This window comes from Hyperoodon ampullatus, assembly GCF_949752795.1.
Source record: "Hyperoodon ampullatus genome assembly, chromosome: 18".
Lineage (NCBI taxonomy): Eukaryota > Metazoa > Chordata > Mammalia > Artiodactyla > Ziphiidae > Hyperoodon > Hyperoodon ampullatus.
In genome coordinates this window covers 40,809,802-40,818,314 of record NC_136931.1, presented here as the reverse complement: position 1 = coordinate 40,818,314, position 8,513 = coordinate 40,809,802, and positions in this window count along the sequence as shown.

Sequence of the window (8,513 nt, the reverse complement as noted above, 5' to 3'; positions counted from 1 at the left end):
AAATGAGAAATGTCTTATGTCAACATGTACGGTTTGAATCTATCTGCTTGGAACTTGACATACACCAGTATGCCAGATAATTTAATTTAATGAATAGTGGCTAGGGTGAGGTGAAATAGATCAGTTTTTTAATCTATGACTTTTCATTGAACAACCCTCTTTTAAAAAACAATCTTCGGATCATGACTTTGAGGTCTGCAGTAATTCCTTTCTGATATTCTGGAATTAGAGATCAAATGGCCTCATGATATCATGGGTCTCCGCAAAGGATAATATGAAAACCTGAGCCGGAGGCCCTGGGTGCCTGAAGCTGTCAGCATTAGAACCACTCCTTTAGGTTAAGGAGTCCTTCCAGAAAGGGCTCATTTAAATGCAAATATACTATCAAGAGGGGTAACCATGCATCCAGTATCTGATTAGCAGCCATTAACAATTTAGCAGAGACTAGCTTCTCAGATTTATTATGGAGAGGAGTTGTCAGGGTGATTTGGCCCAGGCATCTGTCATCCACTGACTGCCAGGTCTCCTGCCCTCTTCACTACATAGGGGTCTGCCTAAAGCTGGGAACTTAGTTTACTAGGAAAGAATTGGGCACTCACTGCATGACAATCAATATTGTTTTACATAATTTTGACTTATGAGAAAGGGTAGGATGAGAATTTCTATAATAATAATAATACCTTTGTGTGTGTGTGTGTGTGTGTGTGTGTGTGTGTGTGGTAGCTGCTCAGCTTAGGTTGATTAATCATACTCTACAGAAATCTTAAAATTTTATGATAAACATCTACCCTTTCAATGAGGCCAGAAATTATATCATGTAAAATATGCACAAATGTAGTCTAGGGAATGGCAAAGCTATAGTAATAGAAGTAGAATTGCGTTCAAGTAATTATAGCTGGACTAAAAATTTCCTGCATTAATATGAAAGCACGGATACAAAAGTACAAGAAAATGATCATTCATATGAAGATTGATATCTCACATTGAATATCTGTAACAGAAATAGGAAAATGGAAGAAGGGAAATGACTACAAACAGAACAGTAACTGTTTCTTTAGATATCGCTAAGAATTCACCTTGTTTTTACTGGTAAGGAGTTCACATATAATACCAGATCTATATAATACAGGTAGTATTCTATAATTGGAAGCCTAGATTTAATTGCAAAATGTATGTGTACTTAAGTGAGATGCTTGGTAAATGGCATATGATACATTCAATAGTGTGGTGTAAGTAATTCTCAAATAAACCCTTTTTAAAATAAATCATCATGTAGAAGTCATGAAATAAAACAATGTACTTAGGCATTGCTCTTTAAATTTTTTAACCTTAAGTTTTTAAAGAATCTAAGAAAACCAAAAAATCCCTTCTGGAGAAAGGTATACTTTGAATAAAACTTCTGCATTGTAATGAATAGATTATTAAATAGTATTTATAAAGAATTATGTCTCTATAATTATTCATTTTTTATAAAAATGAATATTCAACTTTTGAAATCAAATTTAAGCTAATAAGAAGAGGAAATTGAAATTTGATTAAAAAGTAAGTTTCAATGAACTGTGTTTGGTCATCAGGCAAGTTGATGTTCATCCATTTAGCAGATATTGATGGAGTGTCTAATATGTGCTGCTGTTCTAGGCACTAGAGCACTAGGCTCTAGGAGTGAACAAATAAATCTCTTCTTTATGGATCTTATGTTCCAGTGGAAGGAGACCACCATAAATACATAAATATAGCATGTTAGTTAGTGGAAGGACCATGAAGGAGCAGCGTAATGATGCAAGGTTTAGGGCAAGTATATAGGGTGGTCAGGGAACATCTGAGCAGAGATTTGAAAGAAGTATGGGAGCAAACCGTATGAATACACTGAGAAAGAGGCTTGGTGTATGCAGGTGGGTGGACTTATACTTTATGTGTTCCAGAGACTAGGAGGTTTGTCGGTTTGTAGTGAAATGATCAAAGGGGAAGTTGTTAGAAGATAAGGTTAGAAAGCTAGGTTAGCGAAAAATCACTTAGGGTCTTTTAGGCGATGGTCAAGAGAGAACTTTAGAGGATTAAGAATTTGTTTTTGGGGCTTCCCTGCTGGCGTAGTGGTTGAGAGTCCGCCTGCCGATGCAGGGGACACGGGTTCATGCCCCGGTCCGGGAAGATCCCACATGCTGCGGAGCAGCTGAGCCCGTGAGCCATGGCCGCTGAGCCTGCACGTCCGGAGCCTGTGCTCCACAACGGGAGAGGCCACAACAATGAGAGGCCCGCATACCGCCAAAAAAAAAAAAAAGAATTTGTTTTTGGACATACTAAATTTGTGATGGCATGTGTGGACATGTGAAGTAGACAACTGGATATACTAGTCTGAATTTCAGCAGCAAGAGATTATCATGGCTGTAGATGAAAATCGGTAAATCATCATGGTATTTAAAGTCTTTAGATTTAAAGATGAAATCACTTTATAAGTAGGTGTAGGCAGAGAATACATGACGTTGAAGGACTGAGCCAGGAGACACTCCATCATCTAGAGGATTCGGCAAAGGATATAAGAAGTGAGCAGGGAGACAAGAGGAATTGTCTCATGAGCCAAGTGGTAGGTGTTAGAAGGAAGAGGGATTTATTATTAATCCTACTGGTAGATTAAGATGAGAACTGATCATTTAATATAGGACTTGGCAACATATAATAGATATCACTAATAACCTTAAGAAGAATAGTTTCTATGTAGTGGAGAGGACAAAAATAGGTAAGTGGGAGATAAGGAAATGAAACATTAAGTAGAGCTATATGTTTCGAGTAGTTTTGTTCTAAAGAGGAGCAGAGCAATGGGGCAATGATTCGAATTGGATATGGGAAGAAAGAAAGAATTTTTCCCTTTAAGATGGGAGGTATTAGATCTTTGCATGCTAATGAAAGCATCTGGTAGAGAGCAAATAATGGAAGATACAGGGAAGAGGAGACACAGTAGAAGAGAAATCTCTGATTCGGCCAGAAGGGAGGTATCCAGTGCAGAGTAGAGGGTTCGGCCTTAGAACAGAGGACAAACATTCCTTCTGCCAAAGGAAGAAGGAAGGCAGAACATGTGGTTTCAGATAGATCCAGGTAGGATGGTAGACTTGGTGTTTGGAGTCCACGGATATTCGATTTTGATCCCTCCTGTATTCTCAGTGAATTAGGAAGCAGCTCAGAATTTAGAGGAAGACATGTTATAGACGTAAAGAAAGGGGAGTTGTGAAATTGTTCTCTAGGACAGAAGAAAAGAGAATTGATTAAGCAATCAGTTTTCTAGTAAGTACTAAGAGTTCACATGGGGTAAAATGATTATGAATTTAAATGAGCAAATTAGAAAGGTTGCTCGTTTTTTTCTCCAGCCACGTTTAGTTGTTTGGCCCAGATGCTGAATTGGCATAAGTTCTATTTCACTAGGGCTGGCATTTTGCACTGCCAATATGACTGAGAGTGAGGGCCAAGGGACCTCACAGTGTCTCTGCAAAAGAGTGATTCTAATGACAGACCATGGGCTCTAATCAGGGTAAGCAGAGAACTGAGGAATTACGCCTTGAGTGCTACACTTGATTTTAACTGCATGTTGGAACACAAAACTGAAAATCTTGACTGATAATGGTATGGTAAGAGCAAACACAGCTAGAACCTCCACATTTCACTCTGTTACACAGGAATTCTCCATGTTTCTTTCAGCTGAATTCCTGTCCCTAATTTCTTGATCCTTAATTCAGTGACATTATCTGAGGTGAGGTATGCATTTTTGATAAAGTCTTTCAGAAATGCATTTTACAAGACTACTTTTAATTTTAAAGTTGTTAGACTAGAAATAAGTTTAACAGAGCTTGCAATGTTTTCAAGTGCTTTTCTTTTCTCTAAAGAGACATTTGTTTGACTATTACAGCGAGCTGCATCCTTCAGGTGTTCTTCTTCTGGCATTGAAAATAGGAGTAAAATGTAAAAATTAAACAAACATATTATCTTCAAACAGATATGTATCACTGTTTTCTTTCTAATATGGGCCAAATCTTGCTATTGACACCATGTCCATTTTTTCCCAGTGTAACTAGTTTATTACTAGTTTTCCCTTCATTGGTGTGTATGAGACATGTTTGCCCCCTCATGGATGGATCTGGAACTGTCACCATGAATTTTTTCTTGTTTTTATTAGGGAAAAATAGACTGAAAGTATAGATATTGTGGTCAATGGGAATTGTTTTTGAAGGAAATGTTGAGGCTGACCAAAAGAGGTTGAAATCACTAGATGTTTAACCTTCTTCAATTAGTTTCAGAACTTGGGATTATGTTAAGAACCACATTTTAAGTGAATCTGGAAGATGATAGACAAAAAGTTTAAATTTTGACATCCTTTTAAACTATGAGAACACAGAATTGTGAAGAAAGCTAGTCTCACTCTTATTTAAATATTAAAATGCTTAATGTTTGAAACTTAACTCAGAAGGATGAGATGGCTTTTCTTAAATTAGTTTAAGATTATATAAATATAAATGAAGGAAAACCTGCCATTGATTAATCTTCACTTGCTACATATAGAATTATACAAGTTATGAGAAAGTCCATTCTTAGGACTGTGTGAACAACAATGAATCTGACTTTCCCTTAAGTGTTTTCCCTAACATTCTAGAAAAATTAACTTTAATGTGCTGAATTAGACATTTATGACTTATTTGCTTGTCACTGTTTTCGTTTCTAGGAATAAGACCCAGTTTCTTTCCTCAAGAAGTTGAGGAAGTTGATATAGAGACAAAAATTGCAATAAAGCGTAATCAATTCCACTGCAGAAGTTTGCACTTGATATAAATTAATATAAGTGCAAGCAATGTATTTTAAGTTCATTCTAGAGGAGTAGTTCAGAATAGCTTCATAGAGGAGAAGACCTGAGCTATCTTGGGAGATGCTTAAACAGATGAGGAGTGGAGCCGGAGTTGGGAAGGCAAAGGCAGTGTAGCCTTAGAATGCAAATGTTCACAGACATGATCTTGTGGCTTATTCACCATTCTTACCGACCGAATAAGGACACCTGCTGGTAGCTTCATCATCATCATCATCATCACCATCCACATCATCATCACCATCATGTTAATAAAGAATGGATATTTTTGCCAGGTAGTCAAACAAGCTCTTTACGTGTAGCACCTAGATGTTTTCTACGATCCGCCTTATGAGTTCAATCATTGTAATTATTCTCATTTTTCACATACAAAAATGAAGACTTAGAGAGATTAAGTAATTTGTTCAAATCTTGGTGTGTGCCCTTTCAACTCCATGCTCTGTACCTCTGTGCTTAACAGGCTAGGATGATTTGCCCATATTAAGGGCTCAAATATTGGTTGATAAGTATAATAATCTCATAAAAGGTAAAATGAAGTAATCTGCTTTGATGTTTATGATGCAGTTTGGTGAATGCACTTAAGTGCCAATAGATGAATAATAAAAGTTAGAAACACACAAAAAATAGAGAAGAAAAATTCATATATGTATGCCTGTTGGGAACAAAAAATCCTGTTGAATGTCTAACTTCTTAGTAAATATCAGGATATCACATACACATCATTAGGCAGCATCAATGGAGTATCCTCTGTACCCTGCAAGAGGGCACTGTTATAGATGCACAGAAAGAAAATTCATATTTCCTGCACATTATAAATAAGGACATACTATGATCACTCTTTAAGAATGAAGTAATTTGAATTTTTAAATTTTCCTTATCAATTGGTGTATATGAATCATGTTAGGTGAAGAATTATTGGTTGATTGGACATTTTATGTTTTAATTCTTTTATTCTTTAATTCCTTTTAGGCTTAAAATATCACACTCAGCAAATGAGCTATTATACTGAAGAAAGTGATGAATTCAGTAAAGTGTCTGGAATCTAAAATAAGAAGTAATTGAAGGAACTGGGAACAGATGACATGAAGCAAGACCAGGAGAGAAGTAGGTGGTCGCTCTAAACTATTTTAGGAGTTGTCCTATGAAAAAGGGTTTAGACTGTCCCACACTGAAGATTTTAGACCAAGTAGACAGGTTTAGGTTGATAAAAGGATGAATATTTTGACAAGTAGAACCTTTCAACTATAAAATGGACCGACTGCATTTTAAACTCAAGAACTCCCTGTTACTGAAGTGCTTTAACAGAGGTTGAAGTTAAGCAGTTGGAAAAGTAAGAGCCTTTACAGTGAGAAAATTCTATGATTCTATGCTTTTCAACTCATAAATTTGTGTAGTTCATCCATTTTACTCATTGTATACACTTAAGTATATTGTTCCTTGAAATGGCCATTCAAAGTTGTTTCCTGTGCCACACACTATGAATGTTAGAGCTGGTCCTGTGTAAATCTTACCCCCATTGAATTAGTATTAACTCTAAACAAGCAGCTTTCTTCCACAAGGAAACAAAAAAAGAGGTTCAGAAATGTCCAAACTAAGTTTTTATAAAACTGTGTTATCAAATCTAATTTATCAAAAAACTTCAAACAGGGGCTTCCCTGGTGGCGCAGTGGTTGAGAGTCCACCTGCCGATGCAGGGGACACAGGTTCGTGCCCCGGTCCGGGAAGATCCCACATGCTGCGGAGCGGCTGGGCCCGTGAGCCATGGCCGCTGAGCCTGCGCGTCCGGAGCCTGTGCTCCACAACGGGAGAGGCCACAACAGTGAGAGGCCCGCGTACTGCAAAAAAAAAAAAAAAAAAAAAAAAATAGGAAGATGCAGACCTGTATGCTTCAGGATTTTCTCACCAAAACCCCACACAATTTCTTTACTATTCCAGCCAAGTATGGCCTAGCCCTACCCTCATCCCTGTTTTTCTTGGTTTAGTAATAAAGAAAGAGATGGAAATAAAGAAGAGATATCAGGTAGAAAGTTATAAAATAGTGGGGAAAACAATATCAGTGAAGTCAAGTACCACCACCATTTACTAGTAGTGAACTTTCAGCACCAACATTAATATTTTTTCCTGTTATATCTGTAAATGATAATAACTAATATACACATAACAATTTTCAATTTAATCAAGTCTCATTTTTATAACTAACTACTTCACAAAAAGTAACATGCTAAGGCAACATCAATAGATGAAAAAAGGTAGTCCCTGGCCCCAAGGAATGTTGCTCAGGAGAAGACAGAGATATGTAAACAATACAATCAGAATACAGTGTAGCGAGTGCAGCAATCAGGCATGAAGAAGTGCAAGGGTAGCAAAAAGGAGCGTGTGATCACAACACTAAAAAGAAGACTGCACAAAAGACATAATATGTAAACTGAGGTTTGAAAAATGAAGTGGGTTGCCCAGGGGAAAAGGAATTCTTGGAGGAGGGAAAAGCATAAATGAAGACAGTGAATTGTTCATATAATCCAGTAGTGAAGTAGGCAATGGCAGGAGAAATGATTGGACACAGGCGTCATGAAGACTTGCATGTCTGCATTTTAGCAAGTCCATTCTAAAGGAAACTTTGAGGATCAACTCGGGGGTGGAGGGCCGTGGGGGGAACAGAACTAGTCATTCCTGCAAGAAACACTGGAACCAGTTTCTACCAACCCACCAAAATAACGACTTCAAAGGCAACATGGTATCACAGAAAGGGCTTGTTTTTTTGTTTGTTTGTTTTTAGTTCATTAGGCCTCACTTAAAATTCTGATTCCACAATGCACTTGCTTTGGGATCTTGAACAACACTCATAACCTCTGCAAGTCTCAGTGTAGTAAGTTTATGTGATTACCTTCATCTGTAATATCCCTGCGATGCAATTTTAATGGAAACTCAAGTTCAGGTCAAAGACAAGTTTCTCTGTGACTTCTCCTCTGAATTGATTCAAAAGCCGTCTCTCCCGTCCTCATTTGGCTTCTCTTATGGAATCTCATAAAAACTTCTATGACCTCTTTCGTTTGTTTTCTGTTGTTGTCTGTTTGTTTGTTTTTTTATTTAAGTACAGTTGATTTACAATGTTGTGTTACTTTCAGGTGTACAGCACAGTGATTCCTTTTTCACATTCTTTTCCCTTATAAGTTATTACAAAATATTGAGTAGAGTTCCCTGTGCCATAGAGGAGATCCTTGTTGTATCTATTCTATGCCTTATTTGAATGACCGTAGCACTTGTTGTCTGTATCATTTTTATGTCTCTGGTTGCTTTGTGACTGAAAATGAAAAATTTCTATTTGTTCATGTCCTGGCCCTTTCTTAAAAATGTGTTCATTTATGTATTTCATATTTATTGACTACATCTTAGACACCGTGTTAACTGCTGGTTCTAGATGTTAGTAAAATATAGACCTTCCTGCTCAAAAAGTCACAGTATTTGTGGGAAAACAAAAAAATGAACAACCTATGTCTCAAAGAGCTTTGTCATTCCCAAAGAGAACACACCTAGTAGGTACAATAAATACATGTATCATACATAAATGTATAAACAGTTAATGGGATTAAAAACTAGAGATGACTGCTTTCGATTCTGAGGAAATGATGATTATATTTCACCAGGAGCTCAATACCACTCTTAGAATGAG